This window comes from Sceloporus undulatus, chromosome 5 (genome assembly GCF_019175285.1).
Source record: "Sceloporus undulatus isolate JIND9_A2432 ecotype Alabama chromosome 5, SceUnd_v1.1, whole genome shotgun sequence".
Classification (NCBI taxonomy): domain Eukaryota; kingdom Metazoa; phylum Chordata; class Lepidosauria; order Squamata; family Phrynosomatidae; genus Sceloporus; species Sceloporus undulatus.
The window spans coordinates 188,631,754-188,647,846 of NC_056526.1; the positions used below are offsets into that span (position 1 = coordinate 188,631,754).

The window sequence follows — 16,093 nt, forward strand, 5'->3', positions numbered from 1 at the left end:
TTGGCTCAATGCTATGCAATTTTGGGAGTTGCAATTTAGTGGGATATTTAGCCTTTGTCATCAGAGAGGTCATCAAGTACATTTTTCTGGCTGAGTAGAGATTCGAACTCTGTTCTGTAGGAGTCCTAGTCTGTATCTACACTGTACAAATAATGCAATTTGACACCACAGCTCCAGCCTACAGAAACCTGGGATCTGTAGTTTTTGTGAGGCACCAGCACACTTTGGCAGAGAAGGCGATGGAGCCTGTAAAACTGCAAATCCCAGGATTTCATAGGATGGGGCTACAGCTATTCAAAGTGATGTCAAACTGCATTAGGTTAACAGTGTAGATGCACCCTTACTCCAACATGCAAACCACTACAACACACTGTCTCCTACCAATAATATGTTATAAGTACATATTCCTTACAATTTCTTATAAATGGTGAAATGTTTAACAGGAAAGGCATAATCCTGTACAGATGAAGGTCAAATAGGAGTAAATCTCTATACTAAGAAAAGCCTGATAACAAGTAGTGTAAACATGACAAACCTTTAAAAAGGCCAGACGTATTTTGATATATTTCTTCCTCCTCAGTGATCAATACAAGGTTGTGCCTTTTCCTTTAAATATTTTTGCATTGGCACAATGTGAAATATCAGTTGCAGAAAGGGGTAAAGAATATAAAGAAGAGCTAAATTAAAGGGAATAGCTACTTGAAATAAAAAAGAGTGAGATACGCAACTGCAGGAAAAGCCAGAGCTTAGAAACGCTATTTTTTGGATTACAACTTCCAGTATCCCCCAGCCAGAATGGTCCATTTATTTGTGGTCTAAGAAAGGAACTTTTCCAAGATCTAGGAAGGATGCACTACACTTTGTCCCACGGCTCTCGCCTGTTTTCACAATCTCTAACATCTGAGAAACACAGCTTTTAGCAAGTTTTAATTATGAGGTTTCAGCGTTTGGCTGAAATAATGCCTGGTTAAGAAGGACAGATTAAATACAATGTGCCCAAGGGTACCTATCATTACAGAAAAATTATATGCAAAGCCTTTCCATTGCATTAATGATTTAACGGCTTAATGATGCAACTGAGAAATCCACACTTTAAAAAGAATTTGGTGCAAAGCATTTGCCAATCAAACAATCACCAGCGATTGAAAGAGTCAGATAGAACTCCAGCATTTGGCTGCAAGAGTAATTCTGAACAGCTTGGAAAAGTTACTTTTTAAAATGACAGTTCCCAGAATCAACCAACCAGGATTGCTGTGATGACTAGGAGGCTTTAGCTGTTGTGGCATAAAAACACAATCCACACCAACAGAATCAACTCTAGTGTTAGCTAAGATATGCCAACAAATATGGAAAAGAAAATACTGGCCAACACACTGGAAGCGATCAATATACATTCCCATCCACAAAAAAAGGAGACACATAAGAGAAATGGTACAATAGCCTTGTTTAAATATTTGAAGGGAGGTCATATTGAAGATGGATCAAGCTTGTTTTCTGCTGCTCCAGAGAACAGAACTCAGAACAATGGATGCAAGCCCCACCTCAACATTAGGAGGACCTTCCTAACAGTAAGGGCTGTTTGACAGTGGAACACACTCCCTCAATGGAGAGTAGTGGAGTCTCCTTCTTTGGAGGTCTTTAAATGGAGGCTGGATGGTCATCTGTTGGGGATGCTTTGATTGTGATTTCCTGCATGGTAGGCAGGTGGACTGGGTGGCCCTTGTGGTCTCTTCCAACTCTATGATTCTATGAAAAGACCGCCACAACTCTAGGGCCACAGCATTCATCTCCCACGCAAGCAAAATCATGTTCAAAATTTTGTAGCATAAGACTCCAATCAAACATGGAGAAATTCCAGAGGTGCAAGTAGGATTCAGGCAAGAAAGAGGCACTAGGGACCACACTGCAAACATACAATGGATAATGGAGAGCACCCAGGACTTCCATAAGAAAATCAGCATGTGCTTTATAGAATACAGAAAATCTTTTCCCTGCATGGATCATGAAAGGCCATGGAATGCTCTTAAAGAAATGGGAGTGCCACTACATTTGATAGTCCTAAAGAGAAATCTATACTTAAGACAATAAGTCTTTCTTCAGCCACCCCTAGATTTTGGAATGACCTGCTAAAAGAGGTTCCACAGCTGAATACGCTGCTTGAATTCAAAGCAGCATTGGAGACCAATCTCTTCCAGCAGGCTTAGCCAGATAATTTTTAAACTGCGCATTTTAAATGATGAACTTTAAATTTGGATTGTTTTAATTATCTTGTTATGTATGTCCTTTTAAACTGATGTGTGTTTTATCTTATGTGTTTTAACTGATGTAGTGTGTCTTATTACTGTTGTTCCTCGCTTTGAAGGCTGGTAAAAATAAATTACTATTATTACTATTATTATTATTACAGTCAAAACGGAATATGGAGAAACAGGGTCTTCTCTGAAGATACCAGCCACAGATGCTGGAGAAACATCAGGAATAAACTCTTCTAGAACAAGGCCACATAGCCTGAAAAACCCACAAAAAACTATGGATGTCAGCCATGAAAACCTTTGTCTTCACATTAGAAACAGAATAATACTCAGTTGGCAAAGGAGTCAGGCAAAGCTGCATGCTATCATCCTGTTTGTTCAACTTGTATGCAAAATATATCACAAGAAGAGCAGGGTTAAACTCAGAAGAAGGAGAAGTGAAAATAGGAGGAAGGAACACAAACAATCAAAGGAGGAAACAGGGAGAAGGAGAACATTTTAATAGCAGTTGAGAAATTGTGATAGCAAAGGATTAACTTAGACTGTCACTATCAACTATCGGAGGGCATGCCAACTTCTGGATACACATTCCAAAGAGAGCTTCCCAGAGATCTGGGACAGAGATTGTTCCTACTGCAAAGCCAAATTCATCCCTTCCACACCCAGGTATCATCGTGTAAGCAAATCTTTATGGGATTTTTAAGCAGTGAATGAGCCTTTTTCATTGACACCCTGATAGTTTCATTACTTGACTAATGCAAAATAAAACCATCCCGGAAAACAAAACAAAGGTACTGTTAGGTGAGCTTATTTTCATTGTATTGCAAAGAACAGTGTGAGTTTGTACCTGGGCAAAGGATTTCATTTGCTCACATGATCTTTGTCCACTTTCTATGAGAAAGTCTAAGCCTACCCTACTCTGGGTATCAACTGGTCACAAGGTAATAGAAAACAGATGCACCAGTACTTCCCAGTCCTACATGATTACTACCACCACCATGGCTTTGGCTAGCTTGCAACAAAGCACTCTTTTCTCAACTACAAAGAGATTCTCCATCACTCCCATAATTAAGTCTTCATAAAACTAGAATTTATGGAACTATGAGTTTAGTTTATTAGCTTTAATGGAAGAATTGCTTCGCTTTTTTTCTGGGGGGAAAGGTGTTTGCAAACTTGCGGTTGGCCCACAATACTGCCTCCAGTCCAGATACTAGATACTCGAACACTTTAGCTTGTAGATTTTGATGCATCGATACAATTGGAGCACTCTGCTATGAAATTCCATCCATGAGCAAACAAACAGAAGTGGACTATACTTCCCTCCAGATGTTAAATCCAGTCCCCTGGCATCATCAGTGTTCTGAATGGTGATTGCACTTTTGCACTTTCCTATGCATATTCATGTTTATTGCAATGAAATGTACCAAATAAACAGACTGTTGAACATCTAGGTTTATTAGGGTCATCTGTCAACTTGTCCAGCTTTGCAGATCATTTTAATTCTCATGCATATTCATCACCAGACCTGGGTGAACTGAGAGGTGAGCAGCTAACGGCATATTTGCAAAGTGGGATCTTGTACTGTGTGTGTTCAAGTTAGTCAGCCCTCCATTTTTAAACATTTAGGTTCAATGATTTTAAAACAAAACTGGCAGCTCCCCCCCCCCCCACACCTCTGAGAATGGGGGAAAGAAATAGGAAAAATAAAATAGGAAGGTAACATTTATACAGTCCCTGTCTGAGAATGCTAAATGTCCCTCCATAAACTGCAAGCCCATGGGATGATGGAACCATGGCAGTTAAACTGGAATAATAGAACCATAATTATATAGCGTGAAATGGCCCCAGAAAACTGCCTTGTGTCACTTGGACATTTCTTGGCTATAAGACCAATTTAGAGGTCAAAGTTTTCTATGCAGCTGGGATTTAGGGGGGGAAATGAAAGAGATAGAAAAGGGTGTAGTGGTTCGAGTGCTGGACCAGAATTTCAGGAGACCAGGGCTCAAATTCCCACTCGGTCATGGAAATCCATTGGGTGACCTTAGGAAAGTCACACTCTCTCAGCCTCAGAGGAAGGCAATGGCAAATTCCCTCCGAACAAATCCTGCCAAGGAAACCCTGGGATAGATTTGCTTCAGGGTTCCCGTAAGTCAGAAATGACTTGAAGGTATGAAACAACAACAATTGTGTGTTAGAGCATCTTTCACCAACCTGGTGCCCTCCAGATGTGTTGGACTACAACTCCCAGAATCCTTTTGCTTCCACAACTGAAGGGGAACCTCTTGGAGAACACTGGGTTTTAGCCTAACCATAACAGTTCTCCACACACAGCACATACCTCAAAAGCACATTCCACACCGAGATAAGATTTCATCTCTAAGGAGAAATAAACACAACACTCTGATTATATTTTTAGCTCCATCCTGATTATAAAAGGGAAAAGGAAACCCCAGTTTTCGGAGCAGCATCATTAAAAGACAAAGCACAGCTAAGGAATTTCTCCGTGCTTTAACTAGGGACAATAATTCTTTTTTTGCCATGGCAATAAATCCCAAATGCCACTGCATGCAACCTCTGATCCAACCCAAATGGTTAACAAACAAAGATCTGATTGCAAAATGTGGTATTGCCCGGAATGCATTAGCCTTAGTGTCCGGTTTTTATTATTTATCATCCAGAAGGCAGCTAGTACAATAAAAACACATCAGATGAAAGCACCATGGCATATATGTTAACACACAAGGAGGTCAAAACCAGTTGGAAGCATCATTAAAACAGCAGAACAGTGAAAAGATAGTCGAGTTCAAAAGGTATTAAAACCAAACACCACTCAGAGTGAGCCATATTGGGTCACATGGATCAAGGGTCTAATTCCCTGCAATTCATTTGCGTTGTAATGATGGAGTAGAGTTTTGCAGATACCATTGACTGCTAAAAAGATCAATAAATGGATCCTGGAGCAAATCACGCCCAAACTCTCCCAAGAAGTCAAGATGATGAAACCAAGGGCTCATTCCCACTTACAGTTAAACCAGTTTGGGATTCGCCTTTGCTCTGTGTTGGTAAATCAGATTTAATTTATTATCTGTACCTCCATGTGTACACCATCTGACTCTCTATGCGGAACTGGGATTGAATGCTCTTGAAACTGAAGCCTGGTTGAAGACTTATAGGTTTTGGTTTAAGATACATTTCAGGCCTAATAGATCCAATCTTTTATGGCTCCTACTATCTGACGTTTACTATGCCAGTTGGGCTAAATTTTATGAAAGTAAACTAATTTCTGTGGGTTTAAATTTTGATTCTCTCCTTTCAGTAACCGAAAAGGAGTGTCTTGAATCTGTTAGGGTCTGCCTTGCAGAGAGAGAACATCAACTGGCATATGCAACTTCTCCTAGAGATGCTCAGTATCTGCCCCTTGCAGGGTAGGATTCCAGACTATTTTCAAACCCTTTCACTTCTGGTGTTGAGGAAGGCCTTTTTGTTTGCAAAACTGAACATACACCCCTCAAATGTGACCAGGGGCAGATAATTGCAGACCCCATTTTTAAATCATGTATGTCACTGTGATCAAGCTCCAGATGTTCTCCATCATATTGTATTGCTTGGTCCATTGTATATAATTCCGAGGGGGAAATTGTTAAGAAGGTTATTGGAAATTAATATCTGTTTGGATGGGTTATCACTGGACTACTAATTGCAAGATCGGAACCCGTATATTACCAGGCTAACGGCCAATTTTCTGGTGGAGGCAACAAGATTATGGCTTAAATTTTAATAACGATTCTGAAGTTTTATTGTAAATGTATGTTGTTGTTGTATGCCTAATAAAGGTTGACTGACTGACTCACTGGTAAATCGATTCCAAAAGGTCTGTCGTTCCTACTATGTAGGCGGATCTTTTCATTATCCCCTTGTAATCGCTTCTTTTTTGCCACGATAGTCGTTCCCACTAGTTTGCACTGCTTCAAAATGTATGCCAATCAGTGATGTAAGTGGCAGCCTGGGCAGCCCGGCTTGGGAACTATATAAATATAATTGATAGAAGATTCGATTCATTGATTTTGCAACTACGTACTTGTCTTACTGATTGCAAGTAGCTGCAAAATCAATGAATCAGATCTTTTATCAATTTTACTTGTTTTTTAAATATCATGCACCCATAGGTAACACCACAAGCACAAAGGCAGCGCTGAGAAAGGGGGGGATGGTGGATCTAACAAAAAGTGAGGAGGGACAGTAAACACCCCTTTGCCATTAGTCCCTCGCCCCCAGAATGATGCGTTTCAGAACTGTCGTTCCCACTTGTTGAACATACTTTGGAATAGATTATTTCAAAATACCCCCCCCACACACACACACACACAAAAACACACACAAAACCTGCTAGAAAACTAGTGTCTGAAAAACTGGTTTATTGCGACAGAAATAAATCAAAATATGATCAGAACCTTTTTCAAATGGGATCGACGGTCATATAAACTGATCAGCAATTCACTTTAAATCATAGTAGGTACGAGCCCCAAGGCTGTTTGGATATGTCATGTTATAAAGGGAAGTAATAATACAACTCTTTTCTGCTTGGCTCAGGCCTCACCTGGAATACTGGAGAGTACAATTCAAAAAGGATGTTGAGAAGCTGGAGCATGTCCAGAGAAGGGCAACCAATGTGGTGCAGGGTCTGGAAACCATGCCCTAAGAGGAGAGACTCAGACTGTTGGGTATATTTAGCCTGGAGAAGAGAAGGTTAAGAGGGGATGCAATAGCTATCTTTAAGTATGTGAAGGGATGTCAAACTGAGGATGGAAGCTTGTTTTCTGCTGCTCCAGAGAATAGGATCCGGAACCATGGAGTCAAACTACAGGAAAAGAAATTCCAGCTTAACATTAAGATCTTCCTGATGGTCAAAGCTGTTTGACAGTGGAAGATGCTGCCTTGTAGTGTGGTGGAGTTTCCTTCCTTGGAGGTCTTTAAGCAGAGGCTGGATGGCCATCTGATGCTTTGATTGTGAGTTCCTGCATGGCAAGGGATTGGAATGGATGACCCTTAGGATCTCTTCCAATTCTATGATTCTATGAGAAGACATGACTCACTAGAAGAGACAATAATGCTTGGTAAGGTGGAAAGCTATAGGAAAAGAGGAAGACCAAATTCCAGATGGATAGACTCAGTCAAGGAAGCCACATCTTTCTAGGAGGGTTAGGGGGCCAAATCTGTCTCCCCCCACAAATGTTTGAGGAGGTTGGATATACTTACTGGTTAAAATGGCCAGGAAGGGGCTAAAGACATGTCAAACTGCTGGGGACACTATTAGAGCCCATGTGGCACAGTGGTTTGAAAGTTGAACTATGACTCTCAGTTTGATTCCCAGCTCGGCTATGAAATTCATTTGACCTTAGGCAAGTCACATATATATATATATATATATATATATATATATATTCCAAAAAAGCAAGCCTTGATTTTGCTATTTTATCTAAGGGACACCATTTTACTCTTCCACTGTATATAATATGACTTGAGCATCCATGGATTTTAGTATCCATGGGGGATCCTGGAACCAAATCCCAGCAGATACCATAGGTGGAAAAAATAATTTTAAATGAATTTGGGGGGGGGGGGGGGGGGGGGGGGGGGGATACTTGGCAGAGACCCTGGGAACCTCAAAAACAAGCTCAGGCTGCAGTTTGTCCATGCCTGCTGTTGACTAATGTTTTTTCGCCAAAGAACTGGTTTGCCTCATCCAGGATATCTCTATGAGGGCCAACTAGGAGGGATGCAGGTGCCTGAAGAAAGGAAGAAATAGCATAAGAACAGGAAAAACAACAGCTGAAGAGAAAATGTCTACACAGGTCCATGAGCCAAAAATGTTAATGGACAATCGGCCAGTGTGAAATTTTCCTGGTGGGATCATCACGATCAACCGGAGATAAACAACACGCAACAATGGGATACTGACGTAATTCAGTGTCCTGCCAAAACGTCTTCGGAAGACATATCAATACAAATGAAAGCAATGTATCTGAGCTGGTGTGTATGTGTGAAAACTTCCTCATGTGAAGGACAGAATAACAACCTGAGCTCCAGTTTGTGTTGTATTGTCTCATATCTCACCCAAATGAGGGAAGGTTTGGTCAGTTCTCCATTTCTTTTTTCCATCACTCACATGTGTATGCTATGAGAAAACAACTTACATTCAGCCCTCCACATTTGTACTTTTGACTTTTTGAGGACTTGACTGTTTGTGGGTTTGATTAATATGATATCTCTAAGAATTTATAGGTCCTCCAGTGTGGCTTTATGGTCAACATTCACCAGAGGTTACACTGAAGGACCTAGAGGTTCCTAGAAAGAACACTTCTCTAGACATTTGCAGGTCCTCCAGCACAGTCTATGGTAGCCACAGAGTTGTGTTGGACAGTGGTGTCACTAGAGGGTGCAGACCACACCAGGTGACACCCTACAGAGGTTGACACCACTGCTCCTCAAACACCTAACTTTGGGCAGGAATGGGCTGTGGCGTTCATCTGCATCCCTTTAAAATGCTTTAAAAGAGGGTGGGAGTGTGGTGAAGCTCAGTGGGAGGAGAAAGGAGAGGCCCCGGAATTTTTTAATAATCAGAAAGGATTCCCCTCTTTGTGGAGCAGGGCTTGTATTTATGGAACATGATGTTGTGGCTTTAGCCTTGGACTACAACTCTGGATCACTTCAATTCCCCGCTTGGCCATGGAAACCCACTGGGTGACTGTGGGCAAGTCACAAACTCTCGGCCCAAAAAGCCCTGTGATACGTTCCCCTTAGGGTTGCGACAAGTCGGAAACAGCTTGAAGACACCCAACAACAACAAACCACAGTATAAAGAACATGCTGTGATAAAGAAGTTTTGAAGTATTTGGTTCCAAATATCTAATTATTTGAAATTAATTTCTCTCCCCCAATAGCAAAGGTTAACTACCTCACATTACGATTGCAATGCAATGAGAACAGATTCTCTTCTTTGATGGTGCAACTCTAACTTTTAGTTACTTTTATAATTACGGGGGGGATAGTCTTACTGAACAGTGGAGAAGGAATATCACATGGATCCAACGCTATCTCATGTTGCTGACTTTTGTTCTGTTGAAGTGATAAGAAGGTGGACAAGAAGAAGAAATCACAACCTAAATCTTATTGTTAAGCCCTGGCTAGAGCTAGTTAATCCAATGGGCATATACTCATAGGGACAGATAAATAGGATTGTGGCCCATGTATTCAGTGGGACCAGATGCCATAACTGCAAAGGAGGACATGGCACTGCAAAATGTAGAATATTAAGAAAAATGCAGGACATTACAAAATCAATAGGAAAAACACTAATATAAATTTGTGCTTCTTAGTCATGGCCAAAATGGATGGCATTTTGGAAATCCTCCCAGAGAGAAGGCTGAAATGTAGGGCATTGCCTGGAAAAGGAGGGCATCCTGTATGTATTTCATTGCAAAACTGTGCCTTCAGATGTTGTTGTTTCCAAAGTAACTAAAGGGAAATTGTTTTAGTTATTTTTAAGAGTTGGGTAAGTAAAGCTTTATGTTTTTTAAAACTGTTACCTGTAACAGCACCTTGGAGTGAGTGGAACTCTAATTGTAATGAACTACTTTCTAAAAGTAAGAGTCCAAGCATGGAAAGAATTCTGGATGGTGCACAAGAAATTTATGGAACTCACTGCCACAAAATATGGGCAAAGCTAATAACGCAAGATCCAATAAAAAAGGATGAGGTAAAACTGATCTTTATTAACCGTGACAGGTGAATGGAATCTTTAGTTCTGGAAGTAGTCCATCACCAAATACCAGATACTTGGGATGTTGCTACCTTCTTGTCCTGGGCTTGCTGATTTTCTAGACACATGTGTTTGGCCACTCATGGAACCCATGTGTCTTTTTCCACATATGTCGTCTAGGGGCTAAGATAGTTCCTAGGCACACCAAAGCTTGGAAAAATACTTTTATGGATTGCAATATCCAGAATCCTCCAGCCATCATTGAGACACCTTCATGTCTCATCACTTCCTGACACCATTTTGAGAGGAACTGCAGAGGAAAATCGAGATATTTGGCTCTGGGAAGAACTGGACCCTGGCCCATATGTAATTGGCCACTGCTGTCTAGGCTCCAGAATTAATGCAGTTCGACTCCGCTTTAACTGCCATGGGTCAGTGCTACGGAATTCTGGGATTTCTAGTTTTGTAAGATATTTAGCCTTCTCTGTCAGTGAGCTGCAAATCGGATCACATAGGATAGAGCCATGATAGTTAAAGTGGTGTCAAACAGCATTAATTCTACAATGTGGAAGTAGCCTTAGAGAATGAATAGAAAGGGTGTTTAAACTAAGGTGAATGTGGAGAGGAATCCCAACAGTAGACAGCAAAAGGAGAGGACAAGAGAAAAGGAAAAAGGGGGAAAATACAGAAAAACCGACTGCATTATTCCAGGCCAAAGCTTCTCCTCAATTATTACATCTTAAACCTCTTCAGATGTAAAAGCCATGACTTTTAAAAATATCCTCAGATAATGACCTGGATTATTCACAGCAATTCAGGCCTCAAGACACAGAAGAGGCTTCTAGTCCAGGCAGAAAATTGCGTTTAAATCACTTGCAGAAATAAATCAGCTGTCCTCAGCACATTTCCAGGCTAAAGCGGAGGTGGGAAAATGTGTCATATGAAGATGAATTGTCCATATAAAGCCAAAACAGAGTCGCCTGCCAATTTCAACTGTGGTCACTTTGCAAAGGGGCTTTGATCTCCGAGGCTGGGATTCTCTCTGGTTCCAAAACCTAACCTGTTGTCTCTGTGTTACAGGTCGCCCCGGTTTCCCACGAGAGACAACTTTATTGGCGGATTAGACTAAGAGGCATCTGTAAAGCATCCTTGCCCACATTTAGCTTGCTGACGGCTATATCTGTTTCTGCTTTGGCTGTATTAAATTAAATGGAAGATTTCCCATCTCCCAGTAAATGAGACAGAAAGAAGAGAGGCAGCAGCTCTTTTCAGTCTAAGCATTTGACTTTCTGGCAAAGGAAGGAGGAGGCAGGAGATTCTGAAAATTAAAAGCAAACAAGTGCATTCTGGATTGCTGCCTTTTTGCCTGTTTGTAAGGTGTCCATGTTACAAGCCACATTCGCACAAACAGAAAAGGTTGCCATTGGTCTGCAATGCAAAGCAACTACACCTGTGAGCATGCATTGTTTGCTTCGTGGCTTGCCATTTCTAGGATGTCTCCACACTCAGAATCACAGAAACCTAGGAGTTTATCACAAGAGGCCATATGTACCTCCATCCCGAGAATGATTCAAGCATCCGCATCCCGCAAAAGCATGCAAATGATTTTCACACGCAGAACCCAATACTGCATTAGAGGCTCATTAGTTAAGCGAGAAAGAGGATAGAAGGTGCATTTGGTTTTCACACCGATGCGTGCAAATCCCATTAATGCCCCAGAGTGACCAGAGTGACTTCCTTCTCCCCAGACATGTCCTACATCAATTCAGCCAAAGCCACAAATGTGGAGGGCTAACTGTATTGTTTGCTGACACAGAACCCAGGAACTCCAAAATAACATCGCAATCTGGGATCAACAAGCAAATGTGTGCCACCTCTGAAAGGAAGTGGACAGAGCTTGGAAACATTCCCAGAATCTATCTGACAAGGTGGGCATGTTCTCTAGGGAATGGAGGAGAATGCAGATCAATAAAAGGAACTTTTCCAGGCTAACTAGGCTGCGCCACATGGTTGTTCACATCAGGCTACTGTCATCAGGTCAAGAAAAATGACACACATCTGACTCATTTCGACTCAGCCTCAAAGCAACGTCTCGGCATCTGGTTCTGTTCAGAAACTCTCCCAATCCCAATTAAATGCACAGTCAAGATCCGATCTGCTCTTCTATCAACACTCACAGACTCTGCGGCACTCTCTCCCTATGGAACCTGGAGGGGATTTTTCAAAGATGATCCCATGAGTTGCTGAGAACTGCAGACTTTAAAAAAAAGGGGGAAAAGAACCGCCACCCTCTAGACTAGATCAATAAATCATTAAGTACCAAGACAGAAATTCCCCCAGATACAAAATACCATATCCGTCAGGTTGTCACACTTGGGGACAATGTTTTGCAGGCTGTAGGGAAAACGCCTCTCTTCAAGCATTAAAAGTTAGGCGCCAGCTTTTCTGCTATTAAACAGTTCTTAGTTTCTCAAATAATTTCAAAATATTTCTCTGCGTGGAAACAGGCAAAACAGGGGCAGGGATTTGGGGGGTCTGTTCAGTGGGGATCCCATGTCAATGGGGAGACGACTTGTCTCTGGGTTTTGCTCAAAATTGTAAAAGAACTGCCCAAAGTTATGAACCTGATCTCCAAAAACTGGTTCAGCACTTTGGATAGTTCAATTCAAGTTTAAATCCAGAGGAGATTCACTGCCCCATTGACACCAGAGCTATCTGCCTCCAAATGGCTGGCTCAGGGTTGCATCTGCACTGCAGAATTAATGCAGTTTGATGTCGCTTTAACTGCCATGGCTCCATGTTATGGAATTCTGGGATAGTCTTGGGAGATATTTAATCTTCTCTCTCAGAGAGCTCTGGTGCCACCACAAATTACAAATCCCAAGATTCTATAGCATGGAGCCATGGTCATTAAAGCGGTATAAAACTGCATTATTTCTGCAGTGCAGATGCAGCTCAGGTGAAGAATCTTGGACTAGATCAACCACTCCAATCGTATAGGACCTGCCTGCCAAGAGTGGGCTTGAAGTCTTCAAAGTAGAGGAAGGGTTTGGGGTAGGAAGATGGAGGAAGGTCCTCTTGATACCATCCAGCATGTTGGACTGGGTTCCCAGGGACCACCTGAACGCAGGACTAATCCAAATCCCCACCCCAGCCATGAGGATATAGCAAAGATATTGCCAGTTCCCTCCTCTGTACTACAGTGGTGCCTCGGGTTACGAAATTAATTCGTTCCGCCGCGGCGTTCGTAACCCGATTTTTTTCGTAACCCGAAAAAGCCATAGGCGCTAGCGCTAAAAGCCGCGATTTCGTGCGAAAAAGCGCCAAAAAGCACCAAAAAATTTTTTCGTAAGCCGAAAAAAAAACGTAACCCGGAACAGTTTTTTCCTATGGGATTTTTTCGTATCCCGGGAATTTCGTAAGGCGGTGCTTTCGTATCCCGGGGTACCACTGTATAGCCTACAGCACCTGGTATTCACTGGCGGTCTCCCATCCAAGTACTCACTAGGGCGACTCTGCTTAGCTCCCAAGATCAGAAGGAATCTGGTACAGTAGGGGTTTGGTTGCAGGACCCCCCGTGAATACCAAAATCCATGGCTGCGCATGTCCCATTATATACAATGGATACTAAAAAGGCATCCCTTACATAAAATGTCAAAATCAAGGTTTGCTTTTTGGAATTTATATATATTTTTGAATATGTTAAGGATGTAGACATTTGAATCTGTGGATAAAGAATCTGTGGATACAGAGGGACAACTGTATGTGTATGTGTGTGCGTACACATACATATAGTGGACCCACCACATTCACTGGGGGTAGGGGAGCAGGACCCCCGTGAAAGTGGGGAAACCACAAATAAAGAACCACAATCTATTTTACTTGAGAGAACAACTCCCTAGGAATCTCTAGATCCTCCAGCACCACTCTATAGTTAAAACTGTGAATAATCAAAGCTGCAACAGTCAAAGTCGCAATTGTGGAGGACCAACTGTGTGCGTGTGTGTACACACATAAGGGGAGAGAGAGAGTTTTTAACTGCCTTCAAGTCAGCTTCAACTTATGGCAGTTCTATGAATAAGAGACCTCCCAGACTTCATCAGCAACCCATTCAGGTCTTGCAAACGGAGTGATGTGACTTTCTTGTCTGAGTCAATTTTCCTGTCATGGAGTCCTCCTATTTTCCTACTGCCTTCTGACATGTTACTCTACTGACATGTCAAGGAGAGAAACCCTGACAGCTAAGCTTGAAGCCATCGATATGGGAAAGTCGAATTCTGAAGATACCATCAAGACTGTGTTTTAAAGAAATCTATGTCATTCCACAAATAGACTTAGGAAGAAAATAAAGCTCTGGAGAGAAAGCTGAAGAGAGGAGAGCGAAAATTTAAACTAGTGGTGTAATTCTATATTAATCGCCTTCTCAAAGCAAGCAACAAATAGATTTTTTTTTTGCGCCTTGTGAGAAAAAACACGCAAATTTTGAATATAATTTGCAAGTTAGGACTTATTCTGTGCAAAAATCGCATGTGGAATTTTTGTGCAGAAAACAACATTTTCTGCACGGAAAAGATTCTCTTTCTGTGCAAAAAATTATTTGCCGTAAAGAAAAATCTGTATCCTGCAAAGAAATAAAAAGCTGTTTTCTACACAAATCAACCACAACAAGACTGCAATAACAGCATTTTTTGTGTAGGAAACTACTTTTTCTGTGCATAAGAGAATATTTCAGTGCAGAAATATTCTTTGCTGAACATGAAACAGCTTTATGGGCAGAAAACATTCGCTTCTGAGCAAAACAACCAGATTTTGTGCAGAACAAATCCTGAACCATGAAGAGTCTTCTCAATCCAGGATTTTTCTCATCAGAGTTTCTTAAGACTGGTGTGTGTGTGTGTTGTACATGCACAATCATACATAGAGCCAGTGTGATCAGGGTTCAAGCCTGAATGTAGGCAATTGTCTTATTAAAAATAATAATACTTTTAAGCCACTTTGAGAGCCTTTAGGGCTGAAGGGCAGGGTATAAACACTATAAATAAATAAAATCAAATAAATCCCAGCTTGGCTATGCAAACCACTGGGTGACCTTGGGCAAGTCACACACTCTCAGCCTCAAGGGAAGGCAATGGCAAACCTCCTTTGGACAAATCTGGCTAAGAAAACCCCATGATAGGTTCACCTTAGGGTCGTCATATGTTGGAAATGGCTTGAAGGCACACAATACATTTGTGAGTGTGTGTGTGTGTCTTCTGACTTCTTTGAATATTTCCACATATTCTTCCTATCTTAAGGGAAAAGGGCAAAGAGACTGAGAGGAATCCCAGGGTTGGACAATCTGTAGAGGTGTTTGGTGACAGATAGCTATGGTTTTCATGTCATGACAGAAATGTCTATCTCTCACTTGTTTTCTAACTGATTTGTGCAACCTTCCAGCAATGCAGAGTTCCAACCTCATTTAGTATCTAGATCCCACGTTGTCCAAGATGATGAACAAAGAACATTTTTCAATGAAGCCGATCAGAACTCAGCTCAGAAGTGCTGCGCCAAGCAAAGCTCAAGGAGTGATGGACTGTGCAATAGCAAGGGCTGGGAAAGTGTTCTGGGGGCCTCCTCCATGCCCAAGTTCTCCCACGCCTTTAGAGGTTTTATTTTTCCGATAAGATGCAAGCATCTTAACAAACTCCCACCAGCCCACCTGCTTGTCTTTTTTTAAAATGAAATTTAGGAATCCAGGCCAGAACATAAACAAGTGCCATGGACTGGCTCTGTATTTGTAGCTTTAATTTTGTAAGACAAAATTACACACTGTCTAAAAATGTTGTCACGCTATTAAACAGCTTTTTCTAAATTCAGGGATAAAACACAAAACAAAAACAAGTCTGTAATGCTCATCACTGCAATTAACGCATCCGCTGCTGTCCAACAAAGCAACTTCCGCACACATGTTAACCACCCACGCAATTAATGCAGGCACAACAAAGGATGGGGAGGAGAAGCGTGGAAGGAAACCATCCATAGCAAAGGTTCTATTATTATTATTATTATTATTATTATTATTATTATTATTATTATTATTATT

At 41.4% G+C, this 16,093-nt stretch overlaps 1 protein-coding gene across 5 annotated transcripts in view; it reads right to left on the reverse strand.

Annotated features, from left to right (window-relative positions):
* SLC4A11 (solute carrier family 4 member 11) overlaps positions 1 to 16,093 on the reverse strand; it is a 207,046-nt gene that overhangs the window by 51,076 nt on the left and 139,877 nt on the right. The gene's annotated exons all lie outside the window — the stretch shown is intronic.